We start from the raw sequence: 11,537 nt of genomic DNA, 5'->3' as shown, positions 1-11,537 counted from the left end.
GTCCCGCTTATGTGATATGTTATACTCTTCTTAGAGGCTCGTAGACATGTGTATGTGGTTAGATGTGTTTGGCCTTGTCGACCTATATTTGGTATACCATTTTGTTGGCCTCGTCGGCCCATGTACATTGATGTGGCATAGATGCCTATGATGATATAAAGAGGTTGTTGTCCAAAGGGACTAGTATGATTGATGGATAGAAATGTATGTTTTACTATGTGGCTCACCTAGATGTAAGAGTAAGTGTAAGCTAAGGGGCGCCCAGGTGGGCTAGCACCGGGCGTTCGTCGTAGCCCTCTAGACGGGTCGTGACATTCTCGGGAACATGCAAACCATTTACGTACTGTCCTTAGAGTTCTCCAGGCTCGAGAGCTATTTGCAAAATTTTCAAAGTGTGAGTTTTGGTTGAATTCGATAATCTTTTTGGGGCATATTATCATAGCTGATGGCATTCGGGTGGACACCCAGAAGATTGAGGCTGTGAGGACTTGGCCAAGGCCTACAACACCTACGGAGGTTCGTAGTTTTATGGGTTTGGCAGGTTATTACAGAAGATTTGTGGAAGGTTTTTCTTCTATTTCTGTGCCTCTACCAAAGTTGATTCAGAAGGCAGCAAAATTTCAATGGACGGATGCTTGTGAGCGTAGTTTTCAAGAGTTAGAGAATAGATTAACTTCTGCCCCAGTTCTGACACTTCTAGAAGGATCGGAAGGCTATGTTGTCTATTGTGATGCTTCAAGCGTTGGGTTAGGGTATGCGTTGATGCAGCATGGTAAGGTAATCGCCTATGTTTCAAGGCAGTTGTGAAAACATGAGAAAAATTATCCAACCCATGATCTAGAGTTAGCTGCGGTGATCCATGCATTGAAGACGTGGAGACATTATTTGTATGGTGTCCATGTTGATATTTATACGGATCACAAAAGCCTTCAGTATATTTTCAAGCATAAAGAATTGAATTTACGGCAAAGGCGATGGTTGGAGTTGTTGAAAGATTATGACGTTAACATTCTATATCATCCCTAGAAAGCGAACGGGTAGCTTATGTGATGTTCAGCCAGAGAAAAGAGAGTTAGCTCGTGAGCTCCAGCAGTTAGCTAGCCTAGGAGTTCGGGTAATGGACTCGGGCGATATGGGAGCTACCATTCAGAATTCAGTTGTTTTGTCACTAGTAGTTGAGGTGAAAGAGCGCCAGTAGGAGGATCTCATACTAGTTCGTTACAGAAATACACTTTCTCAGAAGGAAAAGTCATCCTTTGAGATTTCTGGAGATGGAGTTCTCAGATGCCGAGGCAGGTTGTGTGTTCCCGATGTTGCCAGATTACGTCATCATATTTTGAAAGAAGCCTATTGTTCCCATTATTCTGTTCACCCTGGAGCAACGAAAATGTACCATGATCTTAATCCATATATTGGTGGAATGGAATGAAGAAAGACATAGCGGAATTCGTGACCCAATGTCCTAATTGTCAACAAGTAAAGATTGAACACCAAAAGCCAGGTGGATTGTTGCAAGCTATGGAAATTTCAACTTGGAAATAGGAAGTGATTAATATGGATTTCATTGCAGGCTTGCCTCGTTCTCAACGTAAGTACAATTCTATATGGGTAGTGTTGGATAGACTTACGAAGTCAGCTCACTTCCTACCAGTCAGAACTCTATATATAGCCGAAGATTATGCAAGGCTTTATGTCAAAGAGATAGTGCGTCTCCATGGTGTTCCAGTATGTATTATTTCCGATAGAGGGACATAGTTTACAACCAATTTCTAGAAATCTTTCAAGAAGGTTTGGGGATTCAGGTGAGTCTTAGTATGGCATTTCATCCACAGACTGATGGGCAAGCTGAGCGTACCATCCAGACTCTTGAGGATATGCTACGGGCATGTGTATTGGATTTTGGAGGTAGTTAGGATGATCACTTACCGCTTATCGAGTTTGCTTACAACAACAATTATCATTCTAGCATTCAAATGGCCCCATATGAGGCTTTATATGGGCGCAAGTGCAGATCACCAATTGGGTGGTTCGAAGTGGGAGAAACTAAACTGATAGGGTCAGACTTGGTCGACTTTATCGCCGAATTGCAAGAAACTCACTACACCGCCGGACCTTAACGCCGAACAGTAAGAACAATACTTACCTTTATCCCGGTCCTTTATACAATCTCGTATTCTTCATTTTTCCATAACTCATTCAAAGAGAACATAATAAGAAAGTGCAACATGCGTAATAACTTATGCCATTAATATTATGAAGTTAAAGAGTGGATATTCAACACCAAGCAATTTCATGCATCAAATCACATGTTCGAAACTTTCCATAGTTCATATGAGATGAGAAACAGTAATGAGGTAAAGTAAATCAATCATAGCAAGTACAGATCAAACATGGCTATCATAACCCACATAAGCAACAAACATGCCAACCTAAGTGGATTTATCACCACAACCAATGCCCGAAGGCTCAACATGCAATCCATGTCATAATATGCTTCCTTGCCTCTAACTACCCGATACATTATACAATACCCACCCAAGTTCTCATCGCAGTCACTAAGGTGGAACCCCATCACGCCTAATATGCCTTCAAAATTTATAGGCTAAATGCGCACTCCAATCTGAGTTTAAAGGTGTAAACCGTAACCTACCTCGAAAGCCGAGCGAGATCCACGAATCCTCAAGCCTAGCGAGATCCACGAATCCTCAAGCCAAAGCCTTTCCTTTACGAAGTGCTTCCGAAAGATCGAACTCTGTCAAATACAAATTCTACATTAACATACGAGTGCATAGACACCCATATTGTTATACATCTAATCAGGACCAAAAAATGCACCCAAAATAGCCAAACTTGAACTCAAAGGGAAAAACTGGAATTTTAGCTTAGAATTAGCCTATTAGTATAGATCCAGAAAACCATGTAAAACTAATCATGGATTGACTTCCATATCGAATAAAAAAATCTAATTTCAACCTAGGGCTAAACGCCCCAATTTTCCCATCCTAAATCATGATTTCTAACATGCAATTCCTTAATAATGATGATATAATGGTAAAAGGAGGATTAGAAACTTACCCACCAAAAGAATCTTTCAAAATCCCTCAAAAGCCTCCTTAAATCGAGGTCTTAAGCTCTAACTATATGAATGAATAGACTAATCTCAAAACGGGGGAATAAATATCTAACTGCCAGCCATTTTCGCAGAAACAATCCTATCCTTGCACCTACGGGTCCGCTTTCGCTCCCAAAATCTCGCAGGTGCGAGGTCCACTTGGTCCGCAGATGTGGACCATTTCACGCAGGGGCGGCCCCTTGCTCCTGCGGCCTATTTCATGCAGAAGCGGGTTTAGCTCTCCCAAGCCCAATCTCGCACTTGCGGGGCACCTTGCGCAGGTGTGGCTTCGCAGGTGCAACCCTAAGCTCGCAAAAGTGAGACACCAGAAACCAGCAAAACATCACATGCTCCAAACTTCTATCCAACACTCGAAACTCATTTTGAGCCCCACAAACATATACCAAACATGCAACTAGAGTATAAATGACGCTACGAACTTGTTCGCACACTCAAAACACTGATCCGACATCATTAAGACACGTTTCTACAAAAATACTCTAACTTTCTCAAAAAACAAAATTTAGCAACTGAACACTCAAAACCTTCTCAAACCCCCCAAGACACGAACCAACTACTCTACGAAGTCAAGAATCACATTCCAGACCTAACAGAATTATCAGAATTTCATTCCGGACACGTTTATATAAAAATCGACTATTGGTCAAAGCTTTCCCAAAATCAAAACTTAAGAACTCAAAACTTAGGTTTTTCACTCCGATACTAATCAGATTACCTCGATAATTGTGCCACCTATCTCCGCAAGTCTAATATGTCAAAATAAAGGTAAGGTAAGGGCATTTGGGAAACAATAATTAAAATTGTCAAAATGACCTAACGGGTCGTTACATTATCCACCACTTAAACACACGTTTTTCCTCGAATGTCAAAGAGAAAGAAAGCACCTCAATCAATGAAAAATTGGGATATCTACTATGCATGTCCGACTACGTTTCCCAAGTGGCCTCCTTAACCTGACGATGCTTCTATTGTACCTTTATCGAAGCTATCTCTTTGGACCTCAACTTCCAAATTTGCCTATCTAGAATAGCAACCAGTTGTTCCTCAAGGGTCATATTCTGATCAAGCAATATAGAATCCCACTGAATCACATAAGAATCATCTGAATAGTATTTATTTAGCATCAAAACATGAAATACGGGATGAACACATGATAGATCGGGTGGCAAAGCCAACTCATAGGGTACCTTACCAATACACTAAATAATCTCGAAAGGGCTAATGTACCTCAGACTTAACTTTCCCTTCTTCCCGAACCTCATCACACCCTTAATAAGTGAAACCTTCAACAAAACCCGCTCACCAACCATGAACTCCAAATCACGAACCCTCCGATCCGCATAACTCTTCTGTCTACTCTGAGCTATGAGAAGCCTCTCCGGAATTAGGTTGACTTTGTCCAAGGAGTCCCGTAGAAAATATGTACCCTAAGGCTTAACCTCAAAAGCATCAAACCAACCAACCAGGGAATAACACCTCCTACCATACAATGCCTCTAACGTGGCCATCTCAATGCTTGAATGGTAATGATTGTTGTAAGCAAACTCCGCCATGGGTAAGAGCTGATCCCAATGACCACTAAAGTAAATCACACAGACCTATAGCATATCCTCAAGGACCTGAATAGACCGCTAAGACTTACATTCGATCTGAGGGTGAAATGTTGTACTGAGCTCGACCCGGGTACCCAATTCTTTTTGCATAGACTGCCAGAAATGAGATGTAAACTTTTTCACTCGATCTAAAATGATAGAAATGGATAACCCATGCAAACAAACTATCTCCCTGATGTATATTTTAGCCAACTTCTCTGAATTGTAAGTGGTCTGAACCGGTATGAAGTGAACAGACTTAGTCAAGCGGTCTACAATGACCCAAATGGCATCAAATTTCCCCAAAGTCTGTGGTAGTCCTACCACAAAGTCCATAGCAATTTGTTTCCACCTCCACTCAGAACTAAGTAATCCCACCAGGGTTTTGGTGCTCGTATTTCACTTGCTAGAATCCAAATACCGAGGCACAAACTCTACAATGTCCCTATTTATACTACATCCCCAGTAATGCTGTTTCAAATCCCGATACAACTTTGTAGCCCCCGGATGAATAGAGTACCTCAAATTATGAGCCTCATCCATAATCAATCTAGTCAAATCCTCTAATTGGGGAACACATATGCAACCCTTGATCCTCAAAACACCCTCATTATCAAGAATTGCCTCCTTGTCCTTTCCTTGTAATATCTTGTCTTGAATCTTACGCAACTTCGCATCATCAAACTGTTAAGCTCGAATCTGCTCCAATAAGGAAGATTGTGCCTCTACAGAAGCTAGAACCTTGCCAAGTTCTGAAATATCAAGTCTCACCATGCTATTCACCAAGGACTGAACATCCATAGCCAAAAGATGCTCTCTATATAACACTCCGTAAATTCAGGCTAGGTGTGAATACATTAAAAGGACAATAATGTGCTATTTTAGTTGTATGAAGTCCTATCAAAGTTAATTTGGGTGGAAATAGTCGTTTTAGGATCAACCCGAATAGTGAGGTGCGTAAGATTTGATATAATCGACTAAGTTTACGTTGGGCCTGACTTCTGGCTAGTTTACGTGAAATTCCATTGGGAATCTGAGAAAACTTAAAATATGAAAGTTATAGTCCTTTGAAATACCTTTCTAACGATATAAGGCCCAGCTCAAACAGAGCTGTGAGTAAAAAGAGAAAGTTATGATCACTTTACTGAAAGGTCATAGAACAGTCCTTTGGACCGATATGTCTTGCATATCGCATTATGCGGCCACATTTGCGACGTATTTTTAGACACATTTTGACCCCAAAGTTGCCAGGTATTCTTTTTTATATGCGTTTCAAAATGCTTCGGCATTTTGTATTATGTGGCGCAAACCCTAAAGCAGAACAGCTCCACCTATAAATACCCAGAACATGAAATTTTCTTAAATCTTTCATTCTACTTCGTTTTTGGCCAACTTTTTGAGAAGAAAAGAACTTAGAACTTCTCTAAACCTCATAAAGTGATTTCTTACTCAAACTCCAAGTATTATTCCATTTCATTAATGTGGATTAACACTAGTTCATCCTCCAAAACCCTAGATTTTTTAAAATCGAAGAAAGAGAAGTTAAAGGAACATTTGGGAATTATCTTAAAGGTAAGACCTTTGATATTTTATAATTTTATTGAAGGTATTTATACTAATGTAGGGTATTATAAGTGATGGGAATCCATGGGTGAATTCTTGGGGATCAAGAACACGTTTTTGGGCATGAAAAAGCCTTAGTTTTTCTTTTAAGGGTGGGAACTCTTAGAATTTGGCTAAAGTTCTAAAATTTATCATTAATAATCATCGTATAAAGATTGTTAAAGTAGGAGGAATATGTTTTCTAGCTTTTAGCGGGAATTTTAATGTATCTCTTTTCGAACATACTACTCAATCTTTAAAAAGGTTTTCTTTGGCAAGGTTTTTGTGTATGACGGACAAGCCCGCATTAAACCTTATGTGTATTATACTATATATATGTATACGTGATTTCCCCTATCAAAAGATGATTGAAATTGAAATATAAAACATTGAATTTTGAATATGATTTGCTCCTATTATGGGATGATTGAACTTGGTTTCTAAATCATTTGTCTCGAATGTGTTTTGCCCTATAAACGGGTTTTGGTGAGTTAAAACTTGATTAATGATTGAACATGGTTTCTAAACCGAATAATTACTTGATAGATCCTACTAATATGATGTTGAACATAATTCATAATGAACTATTCGGCTTCCATGCCATGATTTGAGATTCGGCCTCCATGCCATAACTTGTGATTTGGCTAATATGCCATGATTTCTATTTTTTGTGTTTGGCCTAGCTACTCGGGAGAAAGGATAATCACTATGGATTCTAGTGGGGTTTGCCTAGCCATTTGGGAGGAAGAGTGCCCATTGAGGGTCGATAGCCCCTGTGTGGTTCATGTCTAGCCATTCGGGAGGTAGAGTTGTCATCGAGGGTTGATAGCCTCGGTGTGGTTCATGCCAAGCCATTCAGGAGGAAGAATGGTCATAGAGGGTTGATAGTCCCGATGTGGTCTTTGCTTAGCTATTTGGCCCTGATGTGGTATTTTCCTAGCTATTTGGGAGGAAGGATAGCCAGCGTGGGCTGCTATCTCTGTTGTGGTGCATCTATGCAGTTTAGGGAACCATAAGTGGTCATCCCTTCATTATATTGATTTGGGCTTATATTGGCATCTGTCAAAGTTTGGGTGCCTGTGAGTGGCTTGTGATGATCGGGAGTTCATGAGTGAGAAGACTTAACGTGGTAAACTATACAATAAGTTGAGATTGATTTTTTCCTATGTTGTTGGCTTTTACTGGTATTTTTTTTAAGGTTACTGGTTTACTCTATCTCTGGATTTCGAACGATTTTTGAAAGAAATTAAGGTAATGAAAATGACTTAAGGATTCAAAGTGACTATCTCTTCATGTCACGTCCCAAACCCGACCCTGGATGTAGCAGGCATCTGATGCTATGAACAACACCAGAAACACCTTATAAATCATTAAACATCAAGTCCCTTTTTAATAATCTTTCATTATCTAATTAAACAAGTTATAAATAACTAAATAAAATCGTGCTCACAATTATGAAGTAAAACCAGCGAAAGTCTAATATAAATAAATAGTCATAAATGTGGCAAACGCCACAATAAGTCATATGAGACTTTTAACATCTACCCACCATCTGACAACTATTTGGGGAGCTTCTAAGATGAACAAACGAGTATCTAACTTCAGGACGCAGCCTGAAAATTAAAACAATAAAGCTACGTAAATAGGGGTGTCCTGCAAAAAGGGTGTGGGCTCACCAATAAGTCTGGAGAGCAGCAAGTTCTCCTACTTTATACGCGTACCACGAACCTGATCTTTTTACCTAACATACTATAAAAAAACAATGGTATTCCTAAGTAATTGGTAGGCAGTGAGTGTCTCCGAGACAATAATTAATGGCGAAATATATGAGTACTAAGTATTAGTGAAACAGTATTGAGAAACTTCAGAACACATGATAACATCTCATTAATATTTAGTATAAGCTACTGATAAAGAAGTAATCACTTTGAATGAGTAAGTCATTCCCGTTACCTTATGTTCTTTCAAAATAGGTCGAAATCTAGAAATAAAACAGTTCATCAAACTCAAAGAAACCATTAAGAGAGAAGTAAATCACTTTCAATCCATTATGCCATTTATCAAGATTCAGTCTTCAATTTGTGAACTTAATAACATCATCAAATCACTCACGATCAATCACAATCATGCCAATATAAGCCACATCAATAACACGAAGGGACGACCACTTAAGGTTCCCTAAAATAGCGTAGAAGCACCACATTGGGGTTGGTTACCCTCGATGGCTATACTTCTTCCCAAATAGCTAGGCAAAACCAAATCGGGGTTAGGAACCGTCGATGACCACTCTTCCTCCCGAATGGCTAGGCAAAGACCACACCGGGGCTACGAACCCTCGATGACCACTCTTCCTCCTGAATGGCAAGGCATGAACAACACCTGGGCTATTGACCCTCGATGGCCACTCTTCTTCCTGAATGGCTAGGCAAAACCCACTAGGATCCGTAGTGACTACCCTTCCTCCCGAGTAGCTAGGAAAAACACAAACTATAGAATCATGGCATAATAGCAGAATTACAAATCATGGCATAGAAGCCGAATCTCAAATCATATCATGATAGCCGAATTGTTCACTATGGATTATGTCCATCATCCCGTTAATAGGGGTATACCAATATCATTAGCTGATTTAGAATCTAGTTCAAATCATTATTCAATTTCAATTCAACGAAACCTGTTCATAGGGCAAACCACATAAAATATCCAAGCTTTCCGAAATCAAGTTTAACCATTGTTATGGTTCACTTTTACGCGGGTGCATAAAAGCTACTAAGAGGTTGTGGACTCTATTCAGATCTTGTATTTTTAGAGTCGCCACCTAATTTTATAAAGGAAATTAGGAAAACCGAGTTAAAAGGGTCTATCAAACAAGAGAAAAATCGTTTTAGGACTAGAGTTCGAGTTAAGGGTTCTGGTGATCCCCTAAGGAAGGTTTTAAGCACCCTAGTATTAAGGATCCGTAGAATACAGTCGACCTATGAGCTTCAATGTGTGATTACTTGTGATTATTTACTAAAATGTTTTCTTTCTTACAAAATTTGTCATGTCAATATCATAACTCCATCTTTCGGCAAATCTTTAAGGAAAAAGAGGTTTTTTAGGAAAACAGTTTTATAAGGGTTGAAGTCATTTCATTTCCAGACCAAAACATACTTAAGATTTTCTCTTAAGTAGAGTTTTTACTAAATTGGTCCAATGTCATGATTTGAATCCTCATAAGCTATATATATATATATATATAGCATAAGTTTTTTATAAGTATAATAAAGGAAGAGATTTTATTTATTTTTAGCTCATTTGGGTCAACCATATTTTACTTTAGATCCCTTTCTCAAACTTGTATTTAAATAGAATCCCTCTTGTTCATTTAGCTTTATGTGGGCCAAGTCCCAAAACTATTTTTGAGCCCAACTTAAACCATTTTTATTATACAAGGTTTCAACTACGTTCTAACCAAAGGGTTTCAACTACGATCTAACCAAAGGATTTTCAATAATACAAGCATCACAAGTATAAAAATTTGCAAAAAGATAAAGAGAGGGAGAGAGGGGGAAGGTGGAGAAAGATTAGAATAGCTAATACTATCTCCCCGCCTTCTTCGGTCTTTAATCGCGATTATTCCACGTTTGTTGATTCCTCATCCAAAGCTCTAAACTCCGAATAGCGCTTCTTTTGCTTCGTCTTTATAAGCCTTTGTTCCACGGATTCACTTTATTTGTACCTCGCAAATGAAGAGAAAAGTAGTTAGTCAAAATGATACGTCAGGGTAGCGTTTATGACCATAATAATAATATCCCTCGGACTCGTATCGAAACTTTTGAGAGTTTCGATTACGGAGGCTCAAACTCATGTTTTCGAATGTGGCAAAGAAGTCTGAGACATGTCTTCGCTGCAAACTAGTGGCCATTCTAATTGTCTCGCCAAACACATGTTGGCTCCTACCTTGAAATACAGCAACATTTCACTTTAAATTTGCTCAACATGTTGCCACTAGGTGCAATATTTGTGTCAAAATTACTAGATTGCAACAGAACTAGGCAGCAAGGCATAGCACTTTCAAATAAGTACAAGAGAATGCACCAGTCAGTCATAACTAAGGAAAGCAAAACCAGTAGAAACTGGTCCAGTCAAGAACAACAATAAATAGCAGCAGTTATGAGCATAAAAATGGAGCAACCAACCTTTCAAAAGAGCAAGTAACTGATTCTAATCAAAGGTAACCAATTCTCACCAGCAGCATATGCCAAACAATAATAGTTTTCCAAGATGGATCAAATGTAGCAACCCAAACTCAAGGAACAACATATTTTCAAAGTGAAAGAAGCACAACAGATGACAAGAAACCGCAGTACAGCAGCAACAATAAAGAGTAGCAGTCTATTCTCAAAAATGCCTCAAGAATGCAATTCATTTGGCCTCAAATGGCAGTAATAACTTTACCCAAATAAAGCAAAGATGTGCCTCAAGTGTAGCGGTTGTTTTCTCAAACAGGACAGTAGTTCACTCAACAATTCATGTCAGCAGCAGACTCATTAAGTGTAAAATCAAGCAGGGAAAAAAACAAGCTTATCCCAAAGTGTAACAATAAAACAATAAAGCTCAAGGGAACTCAAGTGCAAACTCTGCTCTTGTGACAAGCAAACCAACAATGTAACAGCAATACGGAATCCTCCAGTGCAACACTCTCCTCAACATGTGTGGGTTATTGGATATTGGGATTCCCCCCCCCCCCCCCCCCCCCTCCAACCCCCCAAGTCATGCAAAGAAAGAGAAGAGGTGAAGGATGAGTATCCTGAAGTAAATAGTTTAACATAATAATGGCAAATGGAATAAAAACTCTTCACTCATTAAATGGCGTCACTAATTAGTTCCAAAGCACAGTCTTGACAAACAACAGGGCTAGTAAACACTCAAAACAACTTGGCGAATACTTTAGCAGCTAATAAACTAGTACATGGAAAAGAGATGCATCAAATCAACATGGTTCTTGAACAGAACACATGAAATTTTAACGGACTAACCATACTCATATAGAATAAGGCATCAGACTTTAAAGACTAAAGCAACAAAAAGGGGCTACTACCATCCGTATTTCCAATGTCGCACAAGGTCAAAAGTTTTCTAGAACCTTAGGCATGGCAGGCTATCGGAGGAGGCTAAACCAATCCCTCTGTTTACCTTGACTTTCAACCATCAGATAACAACAAAGA

This window comes from Lycium barbarum, chromosome 5 (genome assembly GCF_019175385.1).
Source record: "Lycium barbarum isolate Lr01 chromosome 5, ASM1917538v2, whole genome shotgun sequence".
In the NCBI taxonomy this organism is placed as follows: Eukaryota; Viridiplantae; Streptophyta; class Magnoliopsida; order Solanales; family Solanaceae; genus Lycium; species Lycium barbarum.
Note: the sequence above shows the minus strand (reverse complement) of the source record.